Source organism: Neophocaena asiaeorientalis, unplaced genomic scaffold (assembly GCF_003031525.2).
Source record: "Neophocaena asiaeorientalis asiaeorientalis breed wild unplaced genomic scaffold, Neophocaena_asiaeorientalis_V1.1 scaffold30, whole genome shotgun sequence".
Lineage (NCBI taxonomy): Eukaryota > Metazoa > Chordata > Mammalia > Artiodactyla > Phocoenidae > Neophocaena > Neophocaena asiaeorientalis.
The window spans coordinates 60,280-84,866 of NW_020174923.1; the positions used below are offsets into that span (position 1 = coordinate 60,280).

At 46.1% G+C, this 24,587-nt stretch overlaps 1 long non-coding RNA gene across 1 annotated transcript; it reads right to left on the minus strand.

Annotated features, from left to right (window-relative positions):
• Positions 1-558: 558 nt before the first annotated feature.
• Positions 559-24,081, minus strand: LOC112410528 (uncharacterized). The gene is made up of 5 exons (XR_003005439.1): positions 23,944-24,081; positions 21,200-21,276; positions 8,181-8,292; positions 3,929-4,015; positions 559-697 (listed from the first exon to the last, which is right to left on the minus strand). It is a non-coding gene; the product is annotated as an uncharacterized LOC112410528 (long non-coding RNA).
• Positions 24,082-24,587: the final 506 nt, after the last annotated feature.

The window sequence follows — 24,587 nt, forward strand, 5'->3', positions numbered from 1 at the left end:
TAATGCCCTGATCCTGTTCATAACTAAGGCCCTGAATATGTCCCTAAGTACATCTCTGACGATGTCCCTAACAGCCCGAACTGTCTCTTCAAGTTATCTCTGAGGCTCTGACACTGGCTCTTGCTAAGGCCTCACCCTGGGGCTGTCCCAGGCTGCTGAGCAGTTTTCTCTTGTCCGCATCTCTAGACAGCTGCCTGCCACTGGCCACTCTAAGATTCTGCGATGCAGTGGTCCCACGTGGGATGTGCCTGTGTAGGCTCACCTGCGGGAGGAGAGTCATGGCCACTCCGCCCTCCAGGGGACCGCAGCTCAGGGTAGGAATCTCTCAGCCAGTGTCTGGACACAGGTTTCTGTGTCCTTGTTTGTTGTAAATCCCTTGGAGTTACCTCTCACATTTTTGAATGGATATCCCCCTCAGCATATTTATAATATAAACTATTTACCACATTAAAATCCAGGAATGACATTCTTAGAATGAGCAGGAGAATACTGGATGCCCCACAATGATCTATTACTTGGAGGATTTAAAATTCTAATGAGAAAACACTCACTCTCCTCACCCTCTTGGGTGTCAGCACAAGGCGGGAATCAGCTGCATCCTTTATTTATCCCTCTGATTTTCCAGAACCTTTCCTTCAAGGAGAAATCTCTGGGCTCTGCGGGAACTGTGAGTGGTGGCCATCAGGTAAATCTGAGACTGAAAAGCAAGAGGAAAAGAGACAGAGGAGGAGATGAGAATCAGTGACGGGGAGAAGCAGGGGCGTCCACGTTCAATCACAGGCTGAGAGTCTGGGCTAGTCTCCAGCAAATCTAAGGACCATCAGCGTCTGGCCCCACTGGCCTTGTCACCTGGTGTGGGGACTGGGGACAGCCAAACCCCCATGGCCACTCTCAGAGAAATCAGGGAGGCGGGAGGGCACCCCTGAGAGCCAGATTGAAAATGGTCATGCTGTGAAATAATAAGATGCCCTTTCAGAAAAGTGAAGACTGTCCTCTTGGTTCTCAAAGACTTGCAAATACTCTGTGTCCTTCTGGAGGCATGCTGAAGCCTTCAGCCTTTGAGGGCAGTAATGGGAGTGGATCTGGGCTCAAAACCATCCAGCACTCACTCCCTGAGGGTGCTGAGGATGACCCGTGTCCACCCCTCGGGTGCTGTGGGGCCTGAAATCCCCTGATCACCGACGATAGGAGGGGCCACACAAACACTGCACTGGACCACTGGGGGCCTGGCTGGTGGGCTACAGTCCTTTATCAGATACATGGTTTGCAAACATCTTGGGCCATTTTGGTTGGTGGATTATCTTATTCCTTGCTCCTTTTATACACAACTGTTTTTCATTTTGAGGAAGTCCAATTCATCTATTTTGTCTTTTGTTGCGTGTGCTTTTGGTAGCAAAATCTAAGAAATCATGACCAAATCGAAGGTCATGAAGATTTACTCTCATGTTTTCTTCTATGAGTTTTATAATTTTGGTTCTTACATCTAGGCCTTTGGTCCATTTTGTGTTGATTTTGTATACGGGGTGGGGGGAGGTAAGGGTCCAACTTTATTCTTCTGCATGGGGGTATCCAGTTGTTCCAGAACCTGTGCTCACTGTTTGGGAGAAAATACCTGCAAATGATGTGACCAAAAAGGGCGTAATTTCTAAAGTATACAAATAGCTGATACAACTCAAAAAAAGTGGGCAGAAGGTCTAAATAGACATTTTTCCAAAGAAGACATACAGATGGCCAATAGGCACATGAAAAGATGCTCCACATCGCTAATTATTAGAGAATGCAAATCAAAACTACAGTGAGTTATCACCTCATAGTGGTCAGAATGGCCATCATTAAAATGTCTACAAATAAATGATGGAGGGGGTGTGGAGAAAAGGAAACCCTCCTACACTGTTGGTGGGGATGTAAATTGATGCAGCCACTATGGAAAACAGTATGGAGGTTCCTCAAAAAACTAAAAATAGAATTACCATATGAACCAGCAATCCCACTCCTGGGCATATATCCAGACAAAACTATAATTCAAAGAGATACGTGCACCCTAGCGTTCACAGCAGCACTATTCACAATAGCCAAGACATGGAAGCAAGCTGAATGTCCCTCAACAGATGAATGGCTATAGAAGATGTGGTACATATGTACAATGGAATATTACTCAGCCATAAAACAGAATGAAATAATGCCATTTGCAGCAACATGGATGGACCTAGAGATTATCACACTAAGTGAAGTAAGCCATAGAGAGAACAACAAATACCATATGATATCACTTATATGTGGAATCTAAAATGAGACCCAAATGAACCTATATACAAAACAAAAACAGACTCACAGATTTAAGAAAACAGACTTGTGGTTGCCAAGGGGAAGATGAGGGGAGGGATGGATTGGGAGTTTGGGATTAGTAGAAGCAAACTATCATATATAGGGTGGATAAACAACAAGGTCTTACTGTACAGCACAGGGAACTATATTCAGTACCCTGTAATAAACCATAATGGAAAAGAATATGAAAAACAGTATGTATATATGTATGTGTGTGTGTGTGTATATATATATCTGAATCACTTTGTTGTACAGCAGAAATTAACACGACTTTGTAGGTCAACTATTCTTCAATAAAATAAATTTTTTAAAAATTAGGTTGAGATTATACCATCAATTAATTTGAAGTCACTTTTATAAAGTAGGCCTTATTTCCCTTGTCCTTTCATCCTGAGACAAATGTATAACAGATAGAAACTAACCTGGATTACTCCAGGCTGAACTCATATCACACAGAACTTTAATTGTTGAACAAGCCATTAATACCAGTTACACCATGGGATGTCCTGATTCAATATCAAGTTTGTGAACCTTGTATCAAGCCTGCAGAATCCACTAAATTTGGAAATTCAAACTGAAATGAAGCCAACTATCCCATGACTTCTCTAAAACTAGTTATACAACAATCAATTGGAAACCATATGCAATCAAATGAATGTAGACAGAAACAACTCTACCCTTCCTTTGTTTTCGTTTTAGATGAAGACGGTATTTAAGGTGATGTCTTGGGCCATTCCAAGGTGTTACTCAATTCCCTGGGTATCTCCCATGCACACAGGATGTACACGTGTTAGTTAACTTGTTTGTGCAACTACATGAAGGTAGTTAATACCACAAAACTGGATACGTAAAATGAATTAAACGCTAAAGTCATGTTTTGTATTTGTAATGACAATGGAAAAAAAAGTGTAGCGCTGATATTTGTTACAAAAACGAACGTTAAAAACATCCTTAGTGAAAAAAGCCATACAGAAAAGGCCACCCAGGGCTTCCCTGGTGGCGCAGTGGTTGAGAGTCCGCCTGCCAATGCAGGGGACACGGGTTCGTGCCCCGGTCCGGGAGGATCCCACATGCCGCGGAGCAGCTGGGCCCGTAAGCCATGGCCGCTGAGCCTGCGCGTCCGGAGCCTGTGCATATCACAAGGGGAAAAAAAGAAAGAAAAGCCCACCCAGATCCCATACTCATCTTGTCTGCTAAATCCATCAAGGTTGTCCAAATGAGGGGAAAACTCAGTAATGGTTCCAGAAAAAGAAAACTGGATCAGGACGGAAAAAGACATTTTCATACAGTTGGGAGAGCAGATGAAAGTTGAAGTGGGCCTGTGTATTAAATTATAATGTGGACATCATGATTTCCTCATTTAGGGATTATGTGCTGGTTCCTTGGGTAAAACACACTGAGCATTTTGTGTGAAGTGGCAAATGTGAGTACTTTTTGCCATTATTGAAACTTTTCTGTACATTTTAAGTTACTGGAAAGTAAATAACTTTTGTAAACAACCATGTCAGTACCATGCCAGAAAATCAGATAAGACAGACATCAAACTTAGTTATAGAGGCCAAGACTTACCCAGACCACATTCAACCAAAGTTGTGATACTTACTTCCCTTGTAGGAGCCCACATGGTATTAACAGGCACTGTGGGAAGAGTATGTTAGTTAGCTACCATGTCGTGGGTCCTGTGGATTACCTGGGGTGCAGTAGAAACAGTGAGATTTTAGTACTACAATTTTTCACATTACTTCAAAAAATATGTTAAAAAATAAATTCAGTAAAGTTGCAAAATATGGAATCAATATACACAAATCAGTTTTATTTCTGCACACTAATAATGAACCACCAGCAAGAAAAATCAAGAAAACAATCCCATTTACATTTCCATCAAAAAGAACAAACTATTTAGGAATAAATTTAACCAAGGACATGAAAGACCTATACTCAGAAAACTATAAAGCATTGATAAAGAAATTGAAGACACAATAGAAAACAATATTCCATGCTCATGCATCAGAAAAATTACTATTATTAAAATGTTTGGGGCTTCCCTGGTGGCGCAGTGGTTGAGAGTCCGCCTGCCGATGCAGGGGACACGGGTTCGTGCCCCGGTACGGGAGGATCCCACATGCCGCGGAGCGGCTGGGTCCGTGAGCCATGGCCGCTGAGCCTGCGCGTCCGGAGCCTGTGCTCCGCAACGGGAGAGGCCACAACAGTGAGAGGTCCGCGTACCACAAAAAAAAAAAAAAAATGTTTGTTCTACCCAAAGCCATCAACAAACAGTGCCAGGAAAACTAGACACCAGTCTCCAAAGAACGACACTGGTCACCATCTATACTGCACATAAAACTAACTAAAAGCGCTCAGTATTCCACATTAAACCCTTGCTCTGCCGAGTGCCCTGAAGATGCACCCCACCCGCCCAGCAGTCAGCTGCACGGGAGGATTCTCCACACTTGCTCATGTTTTCCTCTTGTGGAGTCTCCTCACCAGTGGTTCCTGAGAAAACCCAGCTCCTGTTAGTGTGGACAATGCCTCATGGTCCAGAAACCTAAGCCCTGACAGGAGACAAAGCTCCTGTCTGCTTGTCACAGAGCAAAGTCTGTGGGCAGGGTGCACCTGTGCCCCCAGGGTCAGACAGGTGGGTTCGGCGCCCCCTGTGGGACGTCAGAGAAGTGCCGGGAGTGCCGCACTCACAAACCCAGAGGCCTCATCCGGAAGGCAGTTCTGCTGTATAAACTAAGTTTGGAAATCCAAACTGAAATGGAGCCAAGTATCTCACTGTATCTTCTCAAAACATGGTTAAGGAACAATTAATCAGAAACCATATGTAATGAAATGAATGTAGACACAAACTTCACAACTTAAACCAAAATTCACTCAAAATTGCCCATAGACAAATTTAAATTACCAAACTATAAAAATCCTAGAAAAAAAAAAGAAAATCTACATGACTTTGGGTCTGGTGACCTTATTCAGAAAACCAAAAGACAAACCACAAACTGCAAGAAACTATTTCCAAAACACGTATCTGATAAAGGATCTGTACTCAAATTATGCCAACAATGCCATTAAAATTTGGTAAAGGTTGAAACACACACCTGGCCCAAGAAGATAAACAGGCAGTAAATAAGCATACAAGAATAAACTCAAGATGCTGGTGGAATGCGTGTACAACCAACTTCGGAAGACAGTTTGGCAGTTTTTTCCAAATCTAAACAGTCTCACCTTAGGATCCAAGAAGTGTACCTCTTGTATTTAGACAACTGCTTTGAAAAACTGTGTTCAAACCAAAACTAGCATCAAGCAATGCACAGCAGCTCTATTCATAATGGCTAAAAACTTAAAGATATCAGGATGTCCTTCTGTAGATGAATTCATAAGCAAATTAGGGCACATACATGTCAAGGGGAGCAGAATACACCACCCCAAAATATGCCCACTTGACAAAAGGATTATTTTGGACGGATTAATTTAAGAAACGGGGGCTTCCCTGGTGGCGCAGTGGTTGAGAGTCCACCTGCCGATGCAGGGGACATGGGTTCGTGCCCCCGTCTGGGAAGATCCCACATGCCGTGGAGCGGCTGGGCCCGTGGGCCATGGCCACTGAGCCTGCGCGTCCAGAGCCTGTGCTCTGCGACTGGAGGGGCCACAGCAGTGAGAGGCCCGCGTATTGCATTAAAAAAAAAGAAAAGAAAAGAAACAGACCCAGGAGAATCTTTCAAAACCAAGTAGAAAATGCCCTTTTATGAGGTAAATTTACAATTATTAAGGATATCTCCATTTGTAAGGGTATGTCCCTCTCTGGACCAGGAATTGAATGATGACTAAATATCAAGAAAAGCTTGTTGGGACTTCCTTGCTGGTCCAGTGGTTCAGACTCCATGCTCCCAATGCAGGGGACCAGGGTTCAATCCCTGGTCAGGGAACTAGATCCCGCATGCTGCAAATAAGAGCCCGCATGCCGCAACTAAAGATTCCATAGGCCTCAACTAAGACCCAGCGCAGCTAAGTAAATAAATGTTAAAAAAAAAAAAAAAAAGCGTGTCAATGAAACAGGCCTGGATATAAATCTGTGTAACAACCACACCCTTGTTTACTGTGCTTTGCCTAATAACCTCCCTTAAATGGCTGCCTCCATTCCCTAACATCTTTTTTTTTCTCAGCAGAAGCATTTAAGGTAATGGCTTGGGCCATTTCAGGGAGTGACTCAGTTTTCCTGGGTATCTTTCAAGTATACAGGAGGTATGCATGGTATATATTAAACTTCTGATTGTTTTCTCCAGTTCATCTCCTTTTCATTACAAGGGAGATCTCAATGAAGAACACAGAAGAGTAGAGGGAAAATTATTTTTTCTCTCATATACATGCAATGCAATAGCATTCAGCAATATAAAGGAATGGACCATCAACCCGGGCAAAAAAAAAAAAAAAAATAGATGCATCTAACACATTGCTAAGTGAAAGAATCCAGTCTGAAGTGCTACACACTGTATGACCTCATTTATATGACATTCTAGAAAAGGCAAAACTGACATGGTAAACAGTTTATGGAATATGTGGTTGAAACAGTCCATATAATACTTTAGTGGTGAATAGCTGTCACTATGTATTTGTCTACACCCACAGATTTTTACAACCCAACAAGTAAATTACAATCTATTCATATTTAGCTACTTAGGATATGGGAGTGTCAAAGACTGGCATACAGAATGTAACAAGAATCTAACTGATTTACAAATGTATGAAAAAACTCACTGTTGGTGGTGGGACAAAATGGGCTGACCTAAGTTAACTCTGGAAATGGGCGGACTCTGTAGGCCAAAGGCAAAATTGCCATACATACACAGTGGACTCTAAGTTCTTTCCCATGAGGGGTAGCAGCTAACAGTACTGAAACTACTATATCAGTCATCGAATGGAACAAGCAGTGAATTTAATAAACGACAAATGGAGGAAGCCAGGTTTCTGACCACTGGAGTGGGAAGTCACAGACAAAGAGAGAAGGTTACAATATTCATGTAATAACAGATCATGTTGGAGGTATCAGTATAAACTATCTTTAGCCTAATAGAGATACACCTAATTATAAAGATTTCCATGTGGAACTATGTATATGCATAGGCTGGGATACATGCACTGTCAGCTGAGCATATTTAGCTCCCACATGTAAGTTTTTAATACCATTCTCTAATAAAAGGAACAAGGGCTCTTTGAAGAAAGGGCTGCTGCTAGGACTGAGACAGTAAATATATGAAGCAGGATAATCTTAAAATATCAGAAAGTAAAGAAGTACCAAAAATTTTAAAAAAACACATGAAAGAAAAATTATGTAAAATGAAAACAGGAGCAAATGGAAAAAGCTCTCAACAGCCAAAGCAAGAATGAACTAAGCAGTCTAATAATGTAGTGCTGGATTATAACCAAAAGTTTACAATAAATATTCACGTGTCCAAACTGGCATAAATAAATTACATAGTTTTTGGTGAATGGTGTTAAATAGAAATCTCCTATGCAAAAAGCTTCTAAACAATGTATATAGCCACTCAGCTGTCCATCAAGGATGTGAAGCTAACCCCTCTCTCCTCAAGTGTGGCTTCTGCATTATGACTTCCTCCTACATAAGACATACAGGATGGACATGGGAAAAAATTAACCTCACTGTGGGAACACTTGACAAACATTACCTCAGCTAGGTGACCAAAATTAAGAATATAATGGAGAAGTTCCCTTAAGAGCCTGTCCTCTTGATATATCGTGAAGAGGAAGCACTTCACATCTGTGGTCTGCTTTTTCAAAGCCAAGTCTAACCACGACAAAACCACCAAGCAAATCCCAGCACCCGGCAGTCTATACAATACCTGAGCAGCCCTCCTCCACGCTGTCAAGGTCATGGAAACAAGGAGAGTCTGAGCAACTGTCAGAGCCCAGAGGAGACTAAACAGACATGATGACTCCATGTCCTATGCGACCCTGGAACAAGGAAAGGTATAACAAAGGGAACGTGAATAGGGACTTCAGTTAATAATAAAGTATCAGTATTTCTTCATTATTTGTGATGATTCTGTAGAAAATTAGACAAGACAAATTAAAAGTCAAATAAGAGAAAACTACTGTAACAGGAAATCTAGAGGAAACGGGTGATTTCTTTGTAAAAACCCATTACCAAAATGAACCCTAAATTAAGGAAAACACAAAAAGACCAATTAATCACTGAGGAACCTCTTCCCCATACCGGTTATCCTATCACTGTTCCAGGCTTTCCCTCTCCCGGGACAGGGAAGGAACAGGGACAGAGCTGTTTGGCAGCTCCCCTAGTATATGACCCCACCCAGTGTCTTCACCTCCCCCAGCCACGCCTACCCAGTGAGAACACCTGAGGATGGATCAAGGAGTATTGATTTGGATGTGTCAACTAGGACTTTTTTTTATTCCCAGCAACTGGACACACTTACTGAAGTAAAATAAATTAGTATTTATTGTAAGGGTAGAAATACATTAATACTTGCAAGTGGCAAGTTGAAGAATGGGTTTGGATCTGGCAGGTCCAGGGGCTCACACTGTCTCAGCGTGATCTTGCTTCTCTCCAAACCTTTGTCCCGCTCAGTGCCTTTGGGGGACCCCATTCACAGGCACAGGCTCTCTCACTGCCCTTGGGCCAACAGCTATTCTAGGCTGACAACCATTCACCATCCATTTTCCAAGAAAGAGTTTCTCCTTTTCCTGGATTCCAAGAAAGTCATGGTTTTAAATGCCTTTGGTCTGGCTTGCGTTACAGTCTCATACTTCACCCATCACCAGAAGATGGAAAATGGGACTGGCTAGACGTGGGCTGTAAACCTATCTTCGAGCTGGGTGGAACATGGGGTCATCCTTTTGGAACTTTTGGACTGGAAGCAGGTGAGATGTAATTCTCAAAGGAAAACTGAGGCACGGGCATGACAACAGATGCTGGCCAGGAGAAAGCAACAGATTCTATGTCAATGACAGCTCACTGTACAGCACAGAATCTGACACAAAAGGAAGAAAGGGGTTCACTTAGGGTCAGGGGCTGCAGCTACTTATCCAGTGCTTTTACTGTCCTCCCAAGACTGCAAGAAGTTCTTTCACTTGCTGAAAAGGTAGGATTATTCTTGATGGTAAACTCAAGTCTCCTGCCTTGGGCACCAGGTCCTCACATCTCAGAGGTTGGCCCAGAAGAGCCCATGTGCCCTCAGAAGACACACAGACCTCATTCCTGCCCCTGAGAGGTGGGAGCCCTTGAGCTATGCCATCTCCCTGGCCATATTAATTGCCCATCCCTGAAAAATAATACTGTTCCTTTTCCAGTTTCTTCTGTCTCCTTTACTAAGGGAAGAAACCAAATGCTAGGGTGGTAAGGAAACTCTTGTGCAATGAAGTAATGGGAGGCTCAAGAATTATTCCATGCCATGGAACCCATAATTGGCAGGCTTTCCAGAGCCCACATGGATGCATATGGCTCTCCAAGACAATGCAGTCTCAGTGTGAACCTCCCATTGGGAGGTCCAGTTGCTCCCATATCTTTTTATTTTTTATTTATTTATTTTTTTTTGCAGTACGCGGGCCTCTTACTGTTGTGGCGTGTCCCGTTGCAGAGCACAGGCTCCGGACGCGCAGGGTCAGCAGCCATGGCTCACGGGCCCAGCCGCCCCGCGGCATGTGGGATCTTCCCAGACCGGGGCACGAACCTGTGTCCTCTGCATCGGCAGGCGGACTCTTAACCACTACGCCACCAGGGAAGCCCCGCTCCCATATCTTTGATTCTTAATGAATAAGAATGTCAGAAGTTTCTAACGACTGAAAGGACAAAGGATTGCAGGACCATGGTCTGCTGTATGGTTTTTGTGTCAGGGACACACTCCAATGTTTAGAGGATTATCACCTCTCTTGGCAAGCTACAAGGCTGTGAGGGGGAGGGCTTTTTCTCAACCACATGGATGTTGGTAGTTGAAACTTCTCAAAGGAATGTCTACACTGCCCAGGTAGCTGTTCAATTGCCCGGCAGCATGGTCAGCTCAGTAACTATACATGAGGGCCTGACAATGCCCAGGCTGGACTGAGCTAGAAGACCACAGATGCCTGCCTGGATAGTCAGAGGTCGAGGGCTGTCCTGCCTGAGACTTGGTCATCTATTCATGCCCACTCAGATGGGACAAAGGATGCCTCCAGTGCCAGGAGGGCCCTACCAGCCCTCAAGAAGGCAGCATCTGGGGGCTGGCAGGTCACTGCACCCAGTCCTGTATAAATCCACACATGTCCACTGAGTCCCCTCCTGTCTGGGCTGTGCTGGAACCTGGGGCTGCCCAGGCAGAGTAGGGCCAGCATCACCCTTTCCAGGTGGGAGGGCAGAAGGAAACCATGCATGACTTCTGACACCCTCCCCAATCCTTGACAGAGGTTGAGGTGGATAAGAAACAGTCCGAGACAAGAACAGACATTTCATTCTTCTCTCAGAGCCCAGGACTGGGGGAAGGGAGGCCAGAAAAAGTTATTCACCTCAGCTCCCTGATTCCTGTTTGACCCAGGGCAAGTCCTATCCATTCTGGAGGCTTCAGAGAGAAGAATAGGGGAGGGCAATGAGGGCCAATTGTGCTTAAACCTAACCCTAACCTTCACCCTAAGAGCCCTAACCTCTCACGGTAACCCCCTAACAACCCTAGCCTCAGACCCCGAGACCCTCGCCCCTGACCCCCAAACTCTAATCCTTGACCATGACCTTTAACCACAACCCTCTACAATGACTTCCCAACAATGATCCATAACCCTAAACCGTGACCCCTGAACCCTCACACTGACTCAACCCCAGGCCTAAAGCCTGGCCTAGTGAGTACCGAGAAAGGATCTATGAACTCTCAAATAAACCAAAGAATTAAATCTTCCTGACCACGAATTAGCTCCCTGACTTCACACTTCATTACGAAGCTACAGTCCCAAAGAAGTGTGGAGCTGGCACAAAAACAGGCACACAGACCAGAGGAACAGAGCAGAGAGCCCAGGAATCAACCTACAGGTATGTGGTCAGAACCCCAGGCCTAAAGCCTGGCCTAGTGAGTACCGAGAAAGGATCTATGAACTCTCAAATAAACCAAAGAATTAAATCTTCCTGACCACGAATTTAGCAATGGTTTCTTAGATTTGACAGTAAAGCATAAGAAATGAAAGAAAACAATAGATAAATTGGATTTCCTCAAAATTACAAAACTTTGTGCATCAAAAGAGGCTATCCAGAAAGTAAAAAGACAGCCCACAGAATTGAAAAAAATATTGGCACATTATATATCTGATAAGACTCTTTATCTAGAATATACCCAGGACTTTTACAACTCATCAACAAAAAGACAAACAATACAATTTTTGAAACAGACAAATGACTTGCAAGGACTGTCCTCCAGGCAAGACATACAAATGGTCAACAAGGACATGAAAAGATGTCAAACATCAGTGATGCAGTGGTTGAGAGTCCGCCTGCCGATGCAGGGGACAACACCACACACAAAAGGGGCCAAAAACCCAGTTTTCTACATCAAGCCCTTCCTCTCCTGGGTCCTCTGAAGACAGACACCTGCAGCAGTCAGCCACGCACAGGAACCTTCTGCCCACTTTTCCTCACCTTTTCCCTCAGCGGCATCACCTCCTGGCAGGTCCTGAGGAGACCAGGCTCCTGTCTGCATGAACTGGATCCCACAGTGTCCCAAAGCTGAAGCCCCAGGGGGTCCTGAGGAGACCCAGCTTCTGTTACTGTGGACTTGACCCTGGGTTGTCCCGAAGCCCAGCCATCGGCATGGACTCGGCCCCACGTGTCCCAGAAGCCAAAGCCCCAGCGGGTCCTGAGGTGGCAGGGCTCCCATCAGCTGCGCATGGTGCTAAGTCCGCAGGCAGAATGGGCCTTCCCGCGGAGGGCCAGGGAGGCGGGCTCACGTTCCCTGCCAGCCAATGGGAATGTGCAGACCAAGCCGCCTCCCAGTTCGGTGGAGGCCCCGCCCCCTGAAGGCACTTCCGCTGCATCCACTAAACTGTGGAAATGCAAACTGAAATACAGTCAAGTATCCCATGACTTCTCCAAAATAGTTAAGAAACCATTAACTGGAAACTGTATGAAATGAAATGACCAGACACAAACTTTAGAACTTACGCCAAACTCACTCAAATTTATTAACAGACATTTAAAATGTGAAACTATCAAAATTACAGAGATAAACACAGAAATACATGACCTTGGGTTTAGTCTCTCCATCATGAGCTTTGAGTTTTAACACACAACACAAAAAGCCAATCCACAAAAGAAAAAAGTAATATTATGGACTTTATCAAATTAAAGATTTCTACTCTCAAAGACGTTATTCAGAAAATCAAAAGACAAGACACAAACTGGGAGAAAAATATTTGCAAAACTTGTATCTGATAAAGGATCTGGACTCAGAATAGACAAAGACCTCTAAAACAACCCCATAAAAAAAAAATGGGTGAGGATCTGATCTGGACACCCAGCCAAAAAAGATATACAGATAGTAAAAATCGTACAAAAACAAGCTCAACATCAGACACCATTAGGGAATTACAAATTAAAATCATGAACTATCACAGCACACCTATTAGCACTGCTAAACTCCAAAAATATGACAGTACCAATTGCTAGAGGGTGAGGACCAACAGGAACTCTCCCTCATTGCCAGTGGGATGCATGTACAGCCACTTTGTAAGACAATTTGGCAGTTTTTTCCAAAGCTAAATTAAAAATAAAATAAATTTTATTAAAAAAATGGTTTAAATGGTAAATGTTATGTGTTTTTAATCACAATGGAAAAAATGAATGAAATAATGATCAATGTTACAATGCGGATAAACACTGAAAACATCCCAAGTGAAAGAAGCCACACAGAAAACCACCCAGATCAGGCTCATCTTGTACACTTTCAATCCAGCAAGGTTGTTAAAGTGAGGAAAAGCCCCAGTGATGGTTCCAAGAAGAGAAAACTGGATTCGAATAGAAAAATACATTTCCACAAAGCTGGGGCAGCTGGTGAAAGTTGAAGCAGGTCTGTGGATAGGATTATAATGTGGAAATCATAATTATTCCTCATTTTGGGGTTATGTGCTGGTTTCCTGGGAGACTAGCCCTCCCACTCTCACAGGGTAAAACAAACTGGAGTATTCTGTGAATGTGGAAAACTTTATACTGCTATTTAAAGTTTTTTATACACTTGAAATTTACTAGAAAATAAAGTACTTATCAAACCAACCATGTCATACCATGCCAGAAATACAGACATCAACTGGACTCAGAATAGACAAAGACCTCTAAAACAACCCCATAAAAAAAAAATGGGTGAGGATCTGATCTGGACACCCAGCCAAAAAAGATATACAGATAGTAAAAATCGTACAAAAACAAGCTCAACATCAGACACCATTAGGGAATTACAAATTAAAATCATGAACTATCACAGCACACCTATTAGCACTGCTAAACTCCAAAAATATGACAGTACCAATTGCTAGAGGGTGAGGACCAACAGGAACTCTCCCTCATTGCCAGTGGGATGCATGTACAGCCACTTTGTAAGACAATTTGGCAGTTTTTTCCAAAGCTAAACAAGTCTTACCTTGGGATCCAACAATCGTGCTTCCAGTATTCAGGCAACTGCTTTGAAAATCTCTGTCCAAATGCAAACAAGGATGCACTTATGCACAGCAGCACTTCCATACCAACCACCAAAAAACTGTTACAACTAACAAATGAATTCAGTAAAGCTGCAAGATACAAAAAAAAAAATCAATGCACAAAAATCATTTATCATTCTATACACTGATAATGAACCATCAGAAAGAGAAATATTTTTTTAATCCCACTTACAATTGCATCCAAAAAGATAACTAGGAGTAAATTTAACCAAGGATGTGAAGGACCTGCACACTGAAAACTGGAAGACACTGATAAAGAAAACCGAACAGACAAAAATAAATGGAAAACAAAGATGAATGCATAAGCATCCATGTCAAGGCAAGGAGAATATGCCACCCCAAAATCTCTCTCTCTGGCATGAGGATGATTTCAGTCGGATTTTTAAAAAAAAAAAAAAGGAATCTCAGAAAACTGAGTAGAGATTGCCCTTTTGTGAAGGACATTTACAATACAGAAATCTCCATTTATAAGGGTATGTCCCGCTTTGCACCAGAATATTTCAGTCGGATTTTTTTAAAAAAAGGAAAAAAGGAATCTCAGAAAACTGAGTAGAGATTGCCCTTTTGTGAAGGACATTTACAATACAGAAATCTCCATTTATAAGGGTATGTCCCGCTTTGCACCAGAAATAGAAGGATAATGAAATCTCAAGTAACACTCATCAATGGAGAAGTCCTGACTTAAATGTGCAAACAATCATACCCTTCTTTACTGGGCTTTGCACGATAACCTGCCATAACTGGCCTTCCCCCCCTTCCCCGACATCTTTCTTCTGTTTTTAGCTGAAGACGGTATTTAAGGGGATCATTTCAGGGAGTGACTCAGTTTTCCGTGGTATCCTCCCTGTATTCAGAAGGTATACGTGTTATTAAATTTGTTTTTCTCCTGGTAATCTTTTATTACAGGGGCGGGGGGGGCCTCAACCAAGAACCTAGAAAGGTAGAGGGAACATTGTTTTTCCTCCCATACACGTCCAGTGGAGTACCCCTCAGCAGAAAGGAATGCACCACCAGCCTATGGAAAGACATGGATGAATCTCCAGTATACACCGCTAAGGGAAAGACTCCGGTCTGCGGAGGCTGCACACGGTACGACCCCATTGATGACGTTCCGGGAGAGGCAAAGCTACGTAGATGATAAGCAGATCATGGGGTGGGGGCTTGAAGTAGTCCATGTGATACTCTAGGGTGGATACCTGTCACTATGCATTTGTCTAAGCCCATAGATGTGTGTAGCCCAAGGGGTCAACCATCATCTATTCAAATTTAGTTATTTAGAATGTAGGCATGTTGCAGGATGGGATACATAATGTGACAGTCTAAATGTATTAGAAATATATGGAAACAACTCACTGTAGGGGATGGGGTAAAAGAGTCAATCATCATCTATTCAAGTTTAGTTATTTAGAATGTAGGCATGTTGCAGGATGGGATACATAATGTGACAGTCTAAATGTATTAGAAATATATGGAAACAACTCACTGTAGGGGATGGGGTAAAAGGTGCTGACCTAAGTTACCTTTGGAAATGAATGGAATCTGTAGACTAAAGGCAAAATGGACCGTATATAAACAGTGGGCTTTATTTTATGAAGTTATTTCCAGGGTGTAGTAGCTAACAATTCTGAAACCTCTGCACATGGAACCTGGAAAGGAGCAATGCACAGATAAATGGCAGATGGTGGGAGCCAGGCTCCTTGCTGTGGGCATGGGAAGTTACAGATAAGCAAGGGGAGAGCCTCTGCCCTCGTAATCCTGGATCTGGGCTTCCTGGGAGGATGCTGACTGGCCAGGGGAAACACACAGATCTTCATGCTGGGAAGACCCTGCAGACACAGGAACTTCACGCCCCATCTTTCCACCCATATCTGCTGGAAACACCCAGTCTTTTGTAATCAGTCACTTGCAGCTTTTAAGACATTCTCATCCCTAAGCAGATAAAGGAGCATGAGGGTCTTGCTTACCCCTAAGCTGTCCCAGAATCCAGGCCCTGGAGGTGGAGCCAGGTTGGGGGTTCCTGGGCCTCTGAATCCAGGCCCTGGGGGTGGAGCCAGGTTGGGGGTTCCTGGGCCTCTGACCAGCAGGTGAGAGGAGGGAGGAAGACCGGTCCTGAGGACAGAGGTTCCCTCAAGTCTGTGAGCCCAGGAGCCCCGATGGGGTTCATTCCCAGTACGGACATGGGCGGGGCCTGCAGTGGTTCTCTGTTCCCCCTGGGCCCTTTGATGAAGCCATGGCAGTACTGGGCCCAGACGACTCCTGGCGGTGTCTCAAACTCTGACACAACGGCTTTACAAAGGAACAAGAGAATGAAGGTCAGCCCCTGATGGCCACTCCTTTCTGGCTCTGAGTTGCTTCCACCAGGACCGCAGTCACCTGCACAGTCTGCTGTGACCTACCTGTCCCCACTGGCCTTTTCTCTCCCTCCCTGTGATGATTCCAGTGACATTTCCAGCCCGGACCCCTCTCCCAGGCCAGACGCCTCTGTCCAGCCGCTGCATCCCCGTCTCCCTTGGGGGCTAACAGGCCCCTCAGAGGACTGGGATCCTGCAGCTCCCCACACCCAGGAGCAGCCCCACCTTCCCAGGTTGCTGAGCCCAGGCACCGGGTGTAACCGAGCAGGACCCTACGCGGCCTTCCTAGGACAGACCCCTCCCCCACATCCTCTGCTGTAGCTCCTCTCTGAAGTACCTGGATAACAGTGTCTGATGCACACTTCCTGAGTTGTTTTACAGATGCTAAAACCACCACCAAGTGGAAGAAATTAACTACTTGATGATCATGAACAGGTAGCCCCAGAGATTCCACTGCCTAATAATTTATAATGTTAACCGCCTGTTACCTCATCTTCAACCAGAGAACTGTGCACCAGCTGATCACACACCCTGAGACCCCCCTCCTTCACCTGGCCTTTAAAATTGCCTTGCTGAAATCGCTCAGGGACTTCAGGGTTTTAGAGCACAAGCCACCTGTCCTCCTTGTATTGGCGCTTGTACAATTAAGGCTGCACCTTCCTTCACCCCACCCGGTGTCAGACTGGCTTTACTGCACTCGGGCAAGCGGACCCACGTTTTGTTCGGTAACACTGGGGTCTCCCAGGCTCACAGCCTCCTTGTGCCCCAATGACTGTCATCTGCTCCTCCAGAGTCTTGTAGCAAAAATAGAAATGAAGGTTTCCCTCCCCAGAGAACAAGGAAAATAAAGGGAACAGTGAACAGGCTAGAGAAGAAACATAACCTGGTCTGAAAGAGTTCATCACTCCTTGTTTTACTTTGTCACTCATTTGTAGTAACTAGGTTTGTACTTTACAAAACTAACCTCACTCCATGACACTATGTAATTTACCTTTGGCACCCATCATCCCTAACTCTGTGAGAGTTACATCCCCTGCCTCTCACTCCCTAACCTTATGTCCAGCACTTACATTCTATACGCCCCTCCTAACAAATCACCCCCTATGGTTTTTGCATTTCAGAAACGAGGTCACCGCCGATAAACCAGAGGCAAACGGACGCAATTACCAGACTGCTGGACCCCAATTACCGGGCGGCCTGATGCCAACTGTGACTGTTTTGAAATAATGCAAAGGAGGAATGCAAGACCTTCACTACTTTTATCCTTATCCTATACCCCGACTGCGAGAGTCCCACATATAAAATCTTCCCTGATTCTCAAGGAGGTGTGCCCAGTTCTTGAGGCACTAGCCGGCTGTGTCTTCCCTGCTGCCTGGCAGAAAAATAAAGCCACCTCTCTCTTCCTCCAAAATCCCTGTCTCCGTATTTCTGCTCGGCCTCGGTGCACAGGGAAGCCGAGATTTCGACAACAGTCTGTGGCCAGTTCCCACACTAATTCCCCTCTACGCCCACAGCCCTGGCCCAAGCCCGATCTGGTGCCTGGTTCCTCCATCAGGCCTGACAAAGCTCCCTGCCCACGTGGTGCATCTCACATCCCACCCCAACATGGTCTTTCTGAAGCATAAATGACACAGACTCTCTCCCACCTGTAATCCCCCAAATGTTTCCCCACTTTCACTAGGGTATCTGCCAGGAGAGACACCTGCCAAGGCCCTGAGAGTCCCTGGCATCCCCACTAGGCTGCTGGCTCCTGGGTTCCCTGAAAATGGGCACCTCAGCAGGCCGGGAGACATGGCAGGAAACCCCAGAACTGCTCACCTCAGGACGGGGCAGGCACTGCCACGGCCTCATCAGAGACAGCAGAGAAGGGGTCCCCAGCTGGGACACAAGCTCTGCACGAGTGGCCTCTCCTTGAGCCATTACATCACCTCGTGTGACTTGAGGGAAGGAAGGACTGCAGCACACTTGGTTCCTAAGGAGGATGGTATAGGCTCAGTCACGTCCCCCCAAATTCACATGCTGAATCCCTAACCCCAGGACCCCAGGATGTGGCTGTATTTGGAGATGGGATTTTTAAAGAGGTGATCAAGGTAAAAATGAGGTCAGTAGGGTGGATCCTAATCCAATAGGACTGATGTCCTACAAGAAGAGATTAGGACACAGATAGGCACAGGGGGAGACCATGTGAGGACCTGGGGAGAAGATGGCTGTCTAAGCACCAAGGAGAGAGGCCTCAGGAGCAGCCCGCGTGCACACACCTTGATCTCCGACAGCACCCAGACAGCATGGGAGAGGTCTGTTATTCAAGCTGCCCTGTCTGTGCTATTTGTCACGGCGGTCCTGAGCAGACTCACACGCAGGGTAACTCAGGGCTCAGACTGGACAGAGCCCACTCTCCCTCCCCCTGTACGTGAGTTACAGGAGCCCCAGGAACTGAGGAGGGGGTCCCTGAGGAGAGGCACAAGATAGAAGATTTTCGGCATAACACGACTGCATTCATGTTACACGTGCCTGAAGTCCAATCACATGAGATGGTTTTGTCCTGTATGTACATCGGCACCTTCAGTCTGAACTGCAGACCTTTGGCTTCACCAGCTCCACTGAGAGCGTTAGCTTCACCTGCTATGGACCATCTCCTATAGGATTTCCAGCACCACAAAGCATCGAAGCTTCACAGGCCCCAGAGTCTGTGCGCTACCGTCCAGGTGACCCTCACAGGAGAGCCGTGCAGCTGCCCGTGAGAAACCATTTCCCTTTTTCCTGTTCACAGCTACGCTGCACCTCCCGGCCTTCCCACCCCTTACAGCTGGGGCGTAGTGCCTCGTGTTACCAAGGGAAAAGGGTGGTGGTGAGGGCCTTGGCCAGCCTGCATCCTAGGACGGAGGGCATGAAGCCCAGCTGGTCACCCCACCCTGCTTGTTGGAGCCCTCACCTGGAAGCAGGGAGGAGAAGCAAGGGGGACAGAGCCTGGGCCCCGACACCCACCTGCACTGGACTCTCACAAGAAGGGGAAGAAGGGGACAGACACATCTTGAGCTCCAGCCCAGTTTGGGGAGACACTTTGTTCCAGCAACAAACTATGCCTTAAAAGCCAAGGTGCTTTACAAACCCCTCCCCAGCTGTCACAGAAAGTCAGCCTTCATCTCATCACACTTTTCTCAAACCCCAGCTCACGCTGAGACCACCTCTCAGGTGATGGTGCTTCAGAGAAGCCCCTTGAAAAGATCCCAGGAGTTCAGCTCTCCCAGCCCTGCCTTCAGTTTAAGGGAGAAATTTCCTTGACAAACCTGCTCAGTTTCCTGGACAACTGAGCTTCACAATCTCCCAAACTCTCCTCCTTCAAACATTCCTATTCTAGGCTGGATGAGCCTAAAGAGACAGTGCTGTCATCATGTGCCAGAAACCGATTCCCCCAGGCCCGTAGTTATTGGTTACATGATGCTATTGATGATGAGATCCCAGAAGAGCCAGCTTTGCAATATAACCATTTCTGGACTCGGCACTTTCCACGGACAGAGGGGAGTGGCTGTTTCCACGTGCCCCGTGGTGGAAGGGTTCACCTAATGCAGCCAGGCCTTCATCCTTTCCAGGTGATTCCAGGGTCCTCACTCTGCCCAGACCCCACCCACATGGCTGCTGTCTGTGCCAGTCCATACGGGACCTTGGTAATCTCCTAAAATGAGGGTTATTTTATACACAGGCAATGGGTTGAATGCTGGCCCCAAAAGATGTGTCCCTCCAGAACACGTGAACAGGACCATATCCGGGAAAAGGGTCTTCGTATATATAGTTAAGGATCTCGAGGTGAGGTCATCTTGGGTTAGGGTGGCCCTCAATCCAATTGAGAGAGTCCTTATGAGAGACAAAAAAGGAGAGACTCAGACACAGAGGAGAAGCCACGTGAAGACAGAGGCAGAGACGGGAGGGATGCAGCCGCAAGCCTGGGGTTGCCTGGAGACCCCAGAAGCTGGAAAAGGCAGGAAGAACCCTATCCTGGAACCTCTGGAGGGACTTCCGTCCTGCAACACCTTGATCTCAGATGCCTGCTCTCCAGGACTGGGGGAGGATGAATTCCTGTTGTTTTAAACCACCCACCTTGTGGTCATTTGTTACAGAAGCCACAGAACGGTCACACAGACCCTGCTCTGTAGGATCCCAGAAGTGTGGGTCTCACTAAAAGCAGATAGAGGCTGGATTACAGAACCCTTAGAGTCAGCACTGAGCCCTAGAAGTCCTAAAGCAGTGGCTGGACACCAGAATGTTGAGGGGTCAATTCGGAAGCCCATCCCCAAGGGTACTGGCTGCACACGGCCTCCCCAGGTTTTTATGCCTGTACCTGTTGGGGATAAGTATTTCCACCCTAATTCAGGACCTCTGATGTCACCGTTCACGTTGATAATTAAGAACCCACTAGTTACACAGATGAAAACCCTATCAGGACACCTGCTCCAGTGGTAAAGAATTCTGAAGTTGGTCAGAGGTGGGGAATCGTCTCCCATGCAGCCAGCAGCCCCCCGGGAAAGAAGTGTCCTCATTGCAAAGCTGGTGGACGGTGCTGAGGCGTCTGTGAGTAAACGTGAGCTGAGCCCCAGGCCAGCTGCTGCTGAACTGTTCCCACCCTTCCCAGGTAAAACACCTGAATGTGTGCAAGGACTTGAAAGCCTAGAGGAAGGGGCTTGGAGTCACAACAGCCACAGCACGCAGGCTGACTTGGTGCCTGCAGGCCAGCCGGAATGGTCCTGGCCCCGGGCGCTCTTCTGGAAGCTTTCCATTTCCCTGCCTGAGGTACCCCTCCTGTCCCGGCCCCCACTGTTTTCCTTCCTCACCTCTGTCCGGGGAGAAATTCCAGCGGCAGGTATGGGTGACACATCCTCTTCTTTAGCAGATGGCAGCCCGGCAACTCCTGCAGAAAGTCCAGCAGAGCCCCACTCACACCAGGCCACCCACAGAGCTGCAGCCCCTCACTCCCTCCCACCAGCCCAGTGCCGAGACTGCTGACGGGGCAGAGAATATGGCGTCAGGCACAGGTGCAGGGGCTCTTGCTGCCTGGAGCGGTGTTTATATTGACCTCAACCCAGGCACACCTGGGGAGGGCTGGCCGGCAGGGTCAGGCTGCCCAGGTCAGCCAATCCTCGCCCCTCAGGGGCTCATAGCTGCAGAAAATGGGCCTTGCTGCACCGGCCAGGTCCAAGGAACAGGTGTGGGGTCCTGAGGGTCAGGATAGACAAGGGGCTGCAGCCCTGGCTTGTTTTTTAATCATTTCAACTGGCCCATGAGCGGGAGACAACTTCAAGAAGTGCAAATCCAGCTTTGCACGCCAAGCCCTTCCGGCTCCCTACCCAGGAGGGAGGGTGTAGGGAAACCCTGTATGACCTCTGATGCCCTAAGAACACTGGACTGATGTTGAGTTCAATTTGAAACAGTGAGGGACCAGAGCAGACACTTCATTCATCTTCTATCAGGGCTCAGGGCTGGAGGAGCAGAAAACAACGGCCGAGCTCAGCCTTGATGCTAATCCCGACACGGATCCTCACCCTAAACTCTGATCCTGACCCTAAGCCCTGAGCTAACCTTAGCCCTAACCCGTGCCCTAAACCTGTACCTTACCCTAACCCATACTCTACCCGTATCCTACCTGTACCCTAATTCTAGCCCATGTCCTAACACCCACTCTAACGCAGGACCCTAACACCCTGAGACCAAAACCATAAACCTTAAGGAATAAACAAAACCACAACCATAACCAAAACCATAAACCATAAAATGTATTCATTAACCATACGCATAAAAAGTCATAACTGTAAACATAACCATAAGACATAAACCATAACAGCAACCATACACAGCCCCAGCCCTAATGCTAACCCTCCAAACCACTTACACCAAGCCAAATCTAATCGAATTATACAAATACATCATAAAAAAGAAAACTACCCCAGCATACCTTATAAAGATGAATGTAAAAGTCTATCACAAAATAATAGCAACAGGAAACGAAAAGAACATTAAATGGATAATGCCATAAGCAAGTATCTCTACACCAGAAATTTCAGGTTGTTCAACATATTGAAATTAAGCAAAATGTAATAAACCACAATAAAAGTGTGAAGTAAAACACACGATCATATCAATTAATGCAGAAAAAACTAAAATAAAAAACCAGTGTTATTTCATGATACAAACACTCAAGAAAGCAGGAATAAAAGGAAGTTTGTTCAATATGGAAAAGAGTAGTACAAAAAGCCACAGCAAACATCATGCTCAATGTTAAAGACAAAGATTTACTCCTGAAATCAGGAGCAAGGCCAGGAAGCTGGTCTTCATCATTGTTACTCAATAGGATGCCGGAAGTCCTACCCAGAATCTTGAGGAAAGAAATAGGAGGCATCCATGTGTGAATGGAAAAATTCAAACTGTGTCTCTTCACAGAACACAGGTCACATCATTTTATATATAAAACTACCTATAATGAACAAAAAATTATTTGAGCTAGTCAACTAATGCAGCAAAGTTATAGAACAAAATATCAATTCACAAAAATCTATCTTATATGTATACACTAGCAATAAATAACCTGAAAAAGCATTTATGATAACAATTTCACTGTAAATAATGTCAACGTCAATGTTTAGGAATGTATTTAGTGAAGATACAAGACTTGTTTTACGTGTGTAAATTTGTATGTTTGAAATTACTGGAAAGTAAATTACTTTTCAAAACATCATGTATGTCAATAGCACGCCAGAAAAGCAGAGAAAACGTCAAGCTTCCATAGAGCAGCCGAGCCCTACGCAGATCCAGTTCACCCGAAGTCCACGTGTCATTTAGAGGCACTGGGGGAAGGTTATATTAGGGGCCACTGTCCTCCGTGTTGTGGACGACCTGGATACGGTAGAAACAGTGGGATTTTGGAATTCCAATTTTCCACTTTATTCCACAAAAAAACTATTAGAACTAATAAATGAATTCAGTAAAGTTGCAAAATCAATACACATTAATCAGTTGCATTTCTAAACACTAATAATGAGCCATCAGAAAAAGAAAGAAAGCAACCCTATTTACAATTGCACCATAAAGAACAAAATACCTGGGAATAAAGTTAACCAAGGAAGTGAAAGACCTGCACACTGCAAACTTTAAGACATTGATGAAGAAATTGAAAAAGACACACCAAGAAATGGAAAGATTACCCTGTTCTCATGGAACGGAAGAATTAACATTGGTAGAGTGTGCCTTCTACCCAAAGCGGTGCACACAGTGAGTGCAGGCCCTCCCGAAATGCCATGGCATTTTCCACAGAAACAGAGCAAATCCTCCTAAGACGCGCGTGGAGCCACAAAGGACCCCGAGGAGCCAAGGCGACCCTGAGGAAGGAGAACGGGCCGCACGCATCTCCCTCCCTGACTTCACACTACGTGGCGAAGCTACAGTCCCCAAAACAGTGCGGAACTGGCTCAAAACAAACCCAGCTTTGCACGCCAAGCCCTTCCGGCTCGCATGAAGACGGACCCCCCCCGCCGTCAGTCGCCCCCAGGAAGCTTCTCCTCACTTTTCCTCACTGTCTCCTCACCTTTTCCGCCGGCGTCGCCTGCGTCCTCAGGAAACCCAGCTCCCGTCAGCGTGGACGCAGCCCCACGTTGTCCTGAAGCCGAAACCCCAGCGAGTCCTGAGGAGACCGAGCTCCTGTCAGCACAGACGCTGAGCCCAGCGTCCCAGGCGCAGCCCCCGCAGTGCCTGAGGAGACTCAACTCCCCTCAGCTGCGCTGAGAGCCGAGTCCGCGGGGAACGCGCATGCGCTGTGGGGCCAGAGAGGCGGGCTCAGCGCCACCCTGTGGTCGGTGCGGGAAGTGGTCGGCTACGGGAGACAGCGCCCCCTGCTGGCGGAACTGCTGAATCTGTTAAACCGCGGAAATTCAAACTGAAATGGAGACAAATATCCCCAAAGTTTTCGGAAAACAGTTAGGGAACAATTAACTGAGAAAGGAGAAGAGGCTGGAGGCATCTCCCTACTTGACTTCACACACTGTTGAAAAGCTGAAACAGTGTGGAATTGGAACAAAAACAGGCGCAGGGACCAGAGGAACCGGACAGAGAGCCCAGAATTCAACACGCACGGCTCGGGTCGGTTAATTTATGACAAAGGGGCCAAGGACACGCCGAGGGGAAGGACAGTCCCCACCGTAAACAGTGCTGGGAAAACTGGACATCCCATAA